Source organism: Hyaena hyaena, unplaced genomic scaffold, assembly GCF_003009895.1.
Source record: "Hyaena hyaena isolate Hyena2069 unplaced genomic scaffold, ASM300989v1 scaffold_477, whole genome shotgun sequence".
Lineage (NCBI taxonomy): Eukaryota > Metazoa > Chordata > Mammalia > Carnivora > Hyaenidae > Hyaena > Hyaena hyaena.
The window spans coordinates 849,989-861,905 of record NW_024081112.1 but is presented as its reverse complement, the minus strand read 5'-3'; positions in this window follow the sequence as shown (position 1 = coordinate 861,905).

Below are 11,917 nucleotides of genomic sequence, written 5' to 3'. Positions count from 1 at the left end.
GCTGACAGTGTAGAGCCTGCTTGGGATTCTCTCTTCCCTCTCTCTGCCTATCTCCCACTTGTTCTTTCTGCCTGTCTTTCTCTCAAGATAAATAAATGAAAACTTTAAAAATGTTTAAAAAAACTTTTTAGGGATTTTTTTTTTTAGTTACGTTTCGGATATGTAAAATATTAATAAGATACCAAATCTAAAACTATAACTCTTTGCAGTGTTTATTTTTACAGTGCTTTTCATTTTATTTTGTTTTATTTTATATTATTTTATTGCAGATATAATCAGGTAAGTATCTATTTTAACCCAGTCCCCTTACGTGATACTGAGGGAGGGAGCCTCACATTGCTGAAGATGCTGCCATGCCAGTGAGAGGTCAGCTGTGCCAACGTGTCCCCTATAGTGATGCGTTTGCCATGGGTCTGTGTGGGTGACAGCATGCCAGTTATATAAGAAAATGTCTTTAAACAATCTAATTTAAAAATTGGCAGAGGACTTGAATAGACATTTTTTTTCTGAAAGAAGACATATAGTTGGCAACCAGACACATGAAAATATGCTGAACGTCACTGATCATCAGGGAAATGCAAATCAAAAACCTAATGAGATATCACCTCACACCAGTCAGACTAGCTATTATCAAGAAGACAAGAAATAACAAGTATTGGTGAGGATGTGGTGAAAGGGAATCCTTATATACTGTCGCTGGAAATGCAAAGTGGTGTAGCCATTATGGAAAACATTACGGAGGTTCCTCAAAAAACTGAATAGAGCTATCATGTGATTCAGCAGTTCATTTCTGGGTATTTATTCAAAGGAAACAAAAACACCAATTTGAAAAGATACATGCATCCCTATGTTTGTAGCAGCATTACAATAGCCAAGATACGAGGGTGCCTGGGTGGCTCAGTTTGTTGAGCATCTGACTCCGGCTCAGGTCATGATCTCACGGTTCATGGGTTCGAGCCCCACGTTGGGCTCTGTGCTAACAGTTCAGAGCCTGGATCTTGCTTCAGATTCTGTGTCTCCTCTCTCTGTTGTTCCCTTGTTTGCTCTCTCTCTCTCTCAAAAGTAAATAAAGATTGGGGCACCTGGGTGGCTTAGTCGGTTAAGCGTCCGACTTTCGCTTAGGTCATGATCTCGCAGTTCGTGGGTTCAAGACCCACGTCGGGCTCTGTGCTGACTGCCAGCTCAGAGCCTGGAGCCTGTTTCAGTCTGTGACTCCCTCTCTCTCTGACCCTCCCCTGCTCACGCTGTCTCTCTCTCTCTCTCCTAGAAATAAATAAAACATTAAAAAAAAAAAGTAAATAAAGATTTAAAAAAAAATTTTAAGAAGCAGCCAAAATACGGAAGGAATCTAAGTGTCTATTAACGGGTAAATGAATAAAAAAAAAAAAGATGTGGTATATAAGCACAATGGAATAGTATTCAGCCATTAAAATGAATGAAATCTTGCTACTTGCAACAACATGGATGGACCTAGAGGTATTATGCAAAGTGAAATAAGTCAGATGGACAAAGACAAATACCATATGATTTCACTTATATCTATCTGGAATCTAAAAAACAAAATGAATGAACGAACAAAACAAAACAGAAAACAGGCTCATAGATAACCTAACACACTGTTGGTTACCAGATCAGAGAGAGGATGGGGGTGGGAAGGGGCAAAATAGGTGAAGAGGATTAACAGGTAAAAACTTCTAGTTATACAGAGAGTGAGGCAAACCATAAGAGACTCTTAAATACAGAGCTGAGGGTTCCCAGAGGGGAGGTTGGTTGGAGGATGGGTTAAATGGGTGATGGGCATTAAGAAGGATACTTTTTGGGATGAGCACTCAGTGCCACACGTAAGAGATGAATCATTGGGTTCTACTCCTGAAGAAAAGACTACACTGTATGTTAACTCACTTGAATTTAAATTAAAACAACAACAAAAACCTACCACACTAAAAAAACCCAAAAACCAAAAAACCCAAACACCTTCTAGTTATTAAATAAGTAAGCCATGGGGATATAATGCACAGCATAGGGTATCCAGTCAACAATATTGTTATAAGCTTGTATGGTGACAGATGGTGACTAGACTCATCATGGGGATCTGTTCACAATGTATAAAAATGTCAAATCACTGTGATGTACACCTGAAAAAAAAAAACAAAAATGAAAATGCCCATATTTCTCTTTTCCATTTGGATACTGTCAGCTAAAATTCAGCATGTATAAAGCCAAAGCATCAGCCTTCTCAAACTTACTCTGCCTCCACAGTTCCCTGTATCTGTTCTCAGCTCCTCATCACCCAATATCAAAACTTGGGTTTACTTGGATTTCTCCATTCGGTTTGGTCATCATATTCTATCAACCACCAAGACATTTGATATCCACATGGTTTTTTTTTTTTTAATTTTTTTAATGTTTATTTATTTTTGAAAGACAGAGACAGAGCACGAGTGGGGTGGGGGGCAGAGAGAGAGAGAGGGAGACACAGAATCTGAAGCAGGCTCCAGGCTCTGAGCTGTCAGCACAGAGCCTGACATGGGGCTTGAATGCACAAACTGTTAGATCTTGACCTGAGCTGAAGTCAATGCTTAGCCGACTGAGCCACCCATGCGCCCCAATATCCGCATGTTTTCAGCATGGACTCTGTGCCCAGCACGTAATGAAACAGACACAACTGGTGATCCCAAGGAGCTTACACTGCAGAGGGAAGGCAGGGAATAACTAACTGATCCTAAGTTAGGATCTGCTGTAAGCAAAGTAGACAGGAGATGGTTTGGAAAGACAAAGGCAGTATAGAAAATGCTAACTAAGGAGGACTTCAGAGAGTAGGTGATGTCTGAGTAGGAGAAAGAACAGTCCAGTAGAGAGAGGCCAGAGGTAAATGAGAGTAAGATGTGTTCCAAGAACCACAGAGTTTTCAACATGCATGGAGTGTCATAGTTTGTGGAAGAAGAAAGGTAATTAGAGACCTGATGGTGAAGAATTCTGTCCCCTCACTATGTTACAGATTTTGCTGTTTTTATCTGAACACTGAGTTTAAAATTGTGCAGTGATGTAATCAGAATTGCATTTTAGAAAAAGGTCACCCTTGTGGGGCCTAGGTGGCTCAGTTAGTTAAGAGTCAGACTGTTGATTCTGGCTCAGATCATGATCTCAGGGTTCATGGGGTTGAGCCCCATGTAGGGCTCTACCCTGACAGTGTGGAGGCTCCTTGGGATTCTCTCTCCCTCTCTCTCTGCCCCTCCCCACTCACATAAACACATATGCATGTGCGCTCTCTCTCTCTCTCTCTCTCTCTCTCTCTCAAAATAAACAAATAAACTTTAAAAAGAAAATAAAGATCACCATGGATATTGGTCAGAGAATGAGACCAGAATGAAGGAGGGAAAGTCTGTAGGCAAGACTAACAATAATTCAGGGGAGAAATGATGAGGGCCTGAACTAATAACGGTGGTAGAAAAGACGGTGGGAAGGAAACTAACTTGGAGACATGAGGGAGACAGGACTGGTATGACTTGGCAAGTGGGTGGTGACTGTAGGACACTCTCAGACTTCTGGTTTGACCATCTACATGGGTGGTGGCACCACTGACTTAGAACAGGGGCACAAAGGAGAAGCCACAGGTTGGGGGGTAGGGAGCAATCATGCGGGTATTCACATTATTGGAATAATGCTAGGAAATATGTATTTATTTAACAAATCTCTATTAAGCCTCTACAACATGAAAGACACCATGTTTTCTGGGGAGTGAGCAACAGATTATAAGGTAAGGGCAAGGATGTGCAGGAGGGTTTTTTTTTTTTTTTTTTTAAAGAGACAGGATTAGAGAGGATGAACTAGGCAAGAGGAGATGGAAAAGAGCAGAGGGATGAGTAATATTGGGCATGAGGATAGGGAGCTCATATTTGGAAGGCCTAAAGGATGGGTCATCTGGGTGGCTCAGTAAGGTTAAGCATCCAACTTCGGCTCAGGTCATGATCTCTCAATTTGTAGGTTCGAGCCCCCCATTGGGCTCTGTGCTGACAGCTCAGAACCTGCAGCCTGCTTTGGATTCTGTGTCTCCCTCTCTCTGCCCCTCCTTGCTCACCTCTGCCTTTTTCTCTCTCAAAAATAAATAAAACGTTACCAAAAAAATATGAAAAGCCTAAGGGAAGAACTCATCTTGAGGCTCCAAACAGCGCACTGACCTACAATTGCTTCAGTGTGAATGAATGCTGAAGCCCTGGAGGGTTTTAGAGGCTGGTCAGCTAAGGTTCTGTCAATTCTGGTTTTACAAAACTTTCTACATCTTCCTTTTCCTTCTCATTGTTATTGTAAGAGCTCAGACATTTTCCTCCTATTTTAATTTATACATTTCTCCTCCTTTTTGTTTGCGTTTTTTATTTTGCTTAAAGGTGTTTTACATCACTCTGTCTCATACTTTATTGGCCAAAGCAAGCAACGTGGTCAAGCCTGATGTCAGTGAGTGAGGAAATATCATCCTCTCACATGGAGAGATAATATATCATTGAAAACCATAATAAAATCCACCTCGGCTCTAAATTCCTATGGATACATGTATTTTGCTTATTCTTTATGTATCATCTTTATGAACTAGCTGGATTTTGTGGGACAGAATTATTAAATAGTTTTTTTTCCCCTTAATGCCCTTTAAATATACCTGAATGGCATCTCCTTCCCCAACTATGGACATTATCTGAAGGAGGTCTGAAAGCTTTTCTTAAAACTTTGAGGTATTAGCCCACAGTCTTGTCTTTTATGACTTAAAAAAAACTCAATTTGATCAAAGTAAGAACTTTAATCCCACATTCACTGTAAAGCTCCTTTTCTCTTCCATGACTCTTAACCAGACCCAAGTTTGGACATATTTAACGGGAGCGTCTGCCTTTCTACTCATTCTACCTCACCCCCTTGTCACTCAGCTTGACTGGTGCCACATTGGTATAGGCCCTCTGATGGATACAGAGTTGCTGGCCCTTTCTCTCAGGGGATGGTTTTATGGGTTGTTTGAAGACTCCTTGCTGGAGCTACCTGCTGTGCTGTGCCCTGATGTGGGCAGGCATCTTCCTGCTGACCCTGTAACTGTTCCTGTAGTTCCTGCTTCTGGCTTTCCATCCCAGGATCGCTTTCTCCTAGGGCCATCTTGTCGGGCAGACAGACCTCTAGATCTCTAGAGTGGAGACAGCCACTCATGCTAGCCTTCTACTACAGTGTCACTCTGTTTCATGGCAATACTCACATTTTTGCTCCACCAAATTCTGAAAGTGCTGGCTATTCCCACTAATTTTGAAAGTGCTGGAGTGAGAGCCTTCACCCCTCACTCTGTTATCAGGGACAGCTCTAGTGAGGCCTTGTCTTCAGACTTTTCCAGGTGCAAGTCAGCCTCTGAGTCCCCAAACATCTGAAGACAGACACACGGCAAGCTCTCTGAGATGTTCTCCGATTGTTCCTTATCTCACCTAAGGACGGGATGGGCTGGGGAGTCTGCAATGCAAGAATTGTTTCTAAAAGTGATTCTTGGGGTGCCTGGGTGGCTTAGTCGGTTAAGCGTCTGACTTTCGCTTAGGTCATGATCTCGCTGTTTGTTGGTTCGAGCCCTGCTTTGGGCTCTGTGCTGACTGCCAGCTCAGAGCCTTGAGCCTGTTTCAGTCTGTGACTCCCTCTCTCTCTGACCCTCCCCTGCTCACGCTGTCTCTCTCTCTCTCCTAGAAATAAAATAAATAAATAAATAAATAAATAAAAATAAAAGTGATTCTTAAACTCCAGTGGTCCTCATCTCATCAATAGGCTGCAGGTGGGAGACGGGCTTAGGGTCACAAGGTGACTTTTACAACCCCTTTGCAGGTCCTAAAAGCTAGGTCACCACTTCCTTATGTTTACTGCTTTGGGGCAAAAGCCAAAACCAAGACAAAAGGATATCGTATATATTCAGAATATATATTTTCCACCTGTCACATATTTTATACCTAAACTGATTAGTATCAGGCCTGAGTGAGAAATGGGAAAAGATGATATCTAGTTATTTTTATAAAATTTTGCCTCTGTCTTATATCTAAGATAGCTGCATAAAGGAAATTAACCATTTTTAAAAGTTTATTTGTTTATTTTGAAAGAGAGAGAGAGGAAGAGAGAGAATCAATCCCAAGCAGGCTCATGTCAGCACAGAGCCTGATGAGGGGCTTGATCTCACAAACTGTGAAATCATGACCTGAACTGAAACCAAGAGCTGGATGCCTAACCGACTGAGCCACTCGGGTGCCTCCCCATTATTATTATTATTATTTTAAAAAGCACAGACTTGTGAAAGATCCAAAGAAGTAGAAAGTTCAGAATTATAATCAATATGAATGAAAAGGATTATAATGTCAGAGGAAAGCTTACCTGTCCCATCCCTCCCCGGAAACTGTGATGAATAGGGAAAAAACAGTATACTTAGAAAGATCTGGGCGTTCAGAACTCACAACCATTCCCCCATTTAATTCAACTTAGTTTTATCAGTTATAAATCCTACAACTGAAAGAAAGCAGTGGAGAGATCTGACCGTAATATTTCAAATCTTGGATGCTAGCAAATGAAAAGCAGATTGAACACGTTTGGCTTGTGATTCATCCCACAATTGAAAGCCACTGCCCTTTAATTTAATCTTTTGAATGCAACTATAGTAAGTTTGCATTCCTGTATTTGGTTATAAGCCAACCCACCATGAATGCTGAAGGCTGTGTCTGGGGCTGCTTGCTGGCACTGGATAACACTGAATGTGATGACATTATGCCTCCAACAGTGTTAATTATAAGGATCTTAAAATAGAAATACAGAACAGAAAATCAAAGATGTTCTTACTTCACCACTAGTAAATAAATGGCAGGCCACATATGGCAGAGGCTCTCTTTGTTGGAGGTAAGACCACTGAGATATTGACCAGTTATTAAGGCCAGAATACTTTAATGAACTGTGTGGTTAATAATAGGAACTTTTTCTAGACATTTTATTATGAAAAATTTCAGACATACCAAAAAGTTGATAAAATTGTAACCTCTCACATATTTACCATCTAGATTCTATAATCACATTTTGCTATGTGATATCTACTGATGTATTCATCTTTCTATTTATCCACCAATCCATCTTATTTTTTTAATCACTTCAAAATAAGTTGCAGACACCAGTACACTTCATCTCTAAACACTAGAGCATGCCTATTATTAACTAGAGTTCAATATTTGTTTATGGGTTATTTTGGTGGTAAAATTTACATATGGCAAAATACACAAATCTTAAGACTACCATTTGACAAGCTTTAACAAATGCATACACCTGGGACATTGAGTTTTAATCCCCAATTAAAATGGCTATATTTTGGGGCGCCTGAGTGGCTCAGTTGGTTCAGTAGCTTGATTCAATTCAGGTCATGATCTCATGGTTCATGAGCTTCATCCTCATAGGATTCTTTCTTCCTCTCTCTCTGCCCCTCCCCTATTTTCACTCTCTGTCTCTCTTGTGTGTCTCTCTCTCTCTCTCTCAAAATAAATAAATAAACATTTTTTTAAAAACAGAATGGCTATATTTTACTCTCTGGGTTGCATATTTCATCTTATCAAATTATTGAAATTCAGGGCTTTTTTTCAAAACCTTGAATTTCAAAGACTACCAGAAGGATAAACCTCAGGCTACCACCACCTACTTGTTATTCTCTCCATTCATTAAACTAATATACCAGCAATAGCAGACTAGAAATTACAGTAAGTACAATGCCATTGACAACAGTATCCAAAATACAAAAATACCTATCTCAGCGTAAGTTTGTAAGAGAAGTGTGTGACATAGATAAAGGACACTATAAACCTACTGAAAGATAGAGGCACCTGGGTGGGTCAGTAGGGTAAGCATCCAACTTCAGCTCAGGTCATGACTTTATAGTTCATGGGTTCAAGCCCTGCTTTGGGCTCTGTGCTGACAACTCAGAGCCTGGAGCCTGCTTCACATTCTGTGTCTCCCTCTCTGCCCCACTCACACTCTGTCTCTCTCAAAAGTCAATAAACATTAAAAAATTAAATCTACTGAAAGATAAAAGAAAGTTTGAATAATAAAAAAAAAGTGCTATTTTCCTGAGTGGAGGCATTAAACATTGTAACAATGTCAGTTCCCCCCAACTTAGTTCATAGGCTTAAGATCATTGAAATTGAGATAACAGTGGAAATTTCCCCATATAATATAATGAAATTAACATGAACTTTTTTATGATAGTAAAGTTTAAAGTAGAAGAGTAAGAGGGGCTGTAATTCTATTAAATAAATACATGTGTTATAATGACAGCAGAAGGCGATGGTGCTTGGAGTAAAAAGGTAATAATGGAAGTGGTGAGAAGTGGTTAGATTCCGGACATTTTATAGGTAGAGAAAACAGAGTTTGATGATGAATACACAGCACGAGTAAAGAAATAACTCAGTGAAAGGGCTAAAAGATACAAACTTCCAGGGGCGCCTGGGTGGCTTAGTCGGTTAAGCGTCCGACTTTCGCTTAGGTCATGATCTCGCTGTTCGTGGGTTCGAGCCCCGCGTCTGGCTCTGTGCTGACTGCCAGCTCAGAGCCTGGAGCCTGTTTCAGTCTGTGACTCCCTCTCTCTCTGACCCTCCCCTGCTCACGCTGTCTCTCTCTCTCCTAGAAATAAATAAAAAACATTAAAAAAAATAAAAATAAATAAATAAAAGATACAAACTTCCAGATAGAAAGAGAGAAACAAAGAAAGACAGAGAAAGGATAGAAGAGAGGGAGAGAGAGAGGAAAAGAGGAAGGAAGGAACTCAAGGGTGATGCCTAGTTTCTTACCTGAGTTATTTTTAGACATCTCAGTAAATATTAGGAGGGAGAAGGAGGGAATCAGAAGTTTGATTTTAAGTTTCAGTGTTAGGTTTTAGATGCTCATTATACATCCAGGAGGAAACATGAAGTAGGCAGTTGGATATTTGGGTCTGGAGTTTGGAGGTGTGAAGAAGTCCATGTTCCAGGCTAGAGTTGTAAATACAAGATAAGATCACCCATGGAGTAACTGTAAAGGAACTAGGGAAGGGGTACAAGTACTAGGAGCTTGGAAGACAAAGATAAGTATTGCCCAGATTCCCCTTCAGTGAATAACTTGTAACTGCATTGCTGAGAGAGCGGTCAGCAGGAAGCCTCAGCTGTTAGCTCCTTCACAAGCTCCCTCGGCTGGGAAAGCCACCTCATACAAGGTCCCTTTTTAAATTCGCCCATTTTTGCGGCCCCGTCGCCTGAGGATGGACGAAGGGGCGGGGGCCCAGCGCCTCACCGTGTGCCCAGGTCCCATCGCAACCAGGAGCAGACCGGAAACTGGACGGACTTCCAAGACACGTGGCCTGCGTGGCACATTCCTGAGTCACTTGACCCACAATGGACAGGTGACTAAACCCGATTCAGGATTCTCCACAGCCTGTCATTGATCAGCAACAGTTTCAGGCCACCGTTCAGTTCGAAATGATGCCTCTTTAATATTCATTAAAAACGATATCCTGGGGAAAAAAAAAAAAGAGTTGTCTAATTGCAGGACAACTCTAACCAGTAATATCTGTTCCAGGCACCCCCCTGAGTAGACCACAGCTTTGCTGGACCTGCACTGACCCATTTCTGCTTTCCCTTTCTTCCTTTCAGAGGTATTGATCCCTAGGATACATCTTACACACTAATCTCAGTACCTGCTTCCAGAGAACTGAACCTGTAACAGAAAAACAAGGAGAGACCAGATAAGAGAGGCCTTTGAAGCTGGAGAATAACCAAGAAAAAGGGGTGACTTAGAAGCCAAAAGTGCAAATGTAGCCTACTGCGTCAGAGATCTCTGGGTGTCCCTCAATATCTGTTCTTCTTTTGCCATTTTACAACTCCCAGATTTCAGATGGCCAAACTGGCTGTCCAAAATAAAGACAAAATTTCGCAATTTCCCTTAAAGCTCTGTGTGATGATGCAATTAAGTTCTGGCCAATGATACGTCAGTGGCTGCTTCAGGGAAACTTCCTTATTAAAACAAAACCAAGAAACAAAGACAGCTGGGCAAATTCTTTGCCCTTCTCTGTCCCTTCCTTCCTGTTGCTTGGAACCTGTCTGGGATGACTACGACTCCATCTGCACAGGGACAACAAGAGCCATACTTAGGAATGGCAGAACAGAGGTGGCAGTCAGTCTATGGTCCAATGATGGTAGAACCTCTACACCAGCCCTGGAACACTTTCATCCAGACTTTTATAAGAGAAAAAAATAATGATTTTTTTTCATTTTTAAATTTTTTTAATCTCTGTCACTCTTGGGCTAATCTAATCCTAATACATCTACCCTAATCCTTCTTTATGCCTTCACCCCCCAGGTTGATCACTCCCTCTTTCTGGCCCTGCTTCTCTTTGTTCATGCCCCTATCACAGCACTTTCCATTACGTTATTGTTATGATTTAGGTATGTTAGTAGGTGATCTGGTTTTATTGAAATCTATGAATGGATTTCAATTTGTTGATTTGGATCTTTATTCTCTTATGTATTATTGTAATTAAAAATTTTCTTATCCTTTCAGTTAGATTCCATAGACTTTGAACACATCGACTTTTTTAAAACCCATCTTTATAAAACTTCCATTTGGTTCTTCTTTAGATTTTCTATTTCTTTGCTTAGAATTTCCATCTTTCTATTTGTTTCAGGAGTGCTTACCCTTACTTTTTAGAGTGTTTTTAGAAAAGTTCTTTCAAATACTTTGTCATATAATCTTAATTACATGTCATTTTGGTATTGGCACCTAATGATTATCTTTTCCCACCTGAGTTGAGATTTTATTGGTTCTTTTGATGCTGAGTAATTTTGGATTGTGTCTTGGACATTTTAAATATTATAGGGCTTGGGGTCTTATTGAAATCTTAGGCAGGATGGTGATATTTTTGTTTTAGCAGCTAATTGACCTGGCTGGGTTCAGGCTCTAAATTTTGACCACACTTTTGGGTGTGAGACTAACTTCATATCAGACAAGGGGCTACTGGAGGGGTAAAAATTGGAAAGTTGTTGCCAGTTCAGTGATACTTCAAAATCTGAACTTCTCTAATCCATCTTCTACTAGTTGCTTTTTTAGAGTACTAAAATAGCTATTCCATGCATTCTTTTTAAATTATTATTTTAAAGAGCCAGTGAGAGAGAGATTATGCATGTGCACCTGTTTGTCGAGTGGGCAGGGACAGGGGTAGGGGAGAGGAACAGAGAAAAAAGAATCTTAAGCAGGTTCCACACACAGGGCAGACAGAGCCCAACATGGGGCTTGATCCCACAACCCTGGGATCATGACCTGCACCGATTTCAAGAGTTGGACACTTAACTGACTGAGCCACCCAAGTATTCTGTCCCATGCATTCTATCTAGATCTTACAGTTATATTCAGTGGGTGAAACAAAGTGAATTGTGTTTGTCTTACCCAGAACAGAAACTTACTAAGTCATTTTTTAAATGTATGTCCTCAATATATACAGACGTTAAATAGAAGTTATCATAAGAATGGTTCTCATTTAAAAAAAAAACAAAAAACATGGTGGGGTGGGGGGTACCTGTGTGGCTCTGTCAGTTAAGCATCTGACTTCAGCTCAGATCACCATCCTGTGGTTCAGGAGTTTGAGCCCTGTGTCAGGCTCTGTGCTGACGTCTCAGAGCCTGGAGCTTGCTTTGGATTCTGTGTGTCCTTCTCTCTCTGCCCCTCCCCCCCTCAAAAACAAACAAACATTAAAATAAATAGAATGGTTCCGATGGGGCTGCTGGATGGTTCAGTCAGTTAGGCATCTGACTTCGGTTTGGGTCATGATCTCCAAGTTTGTGGCTCTGATCCCTACATTGGCTCACTGCTGTCAACGTGGAGCCTGCTTTGGATTCTCTGTCTTCCTCTCTGTCCCTCCCCG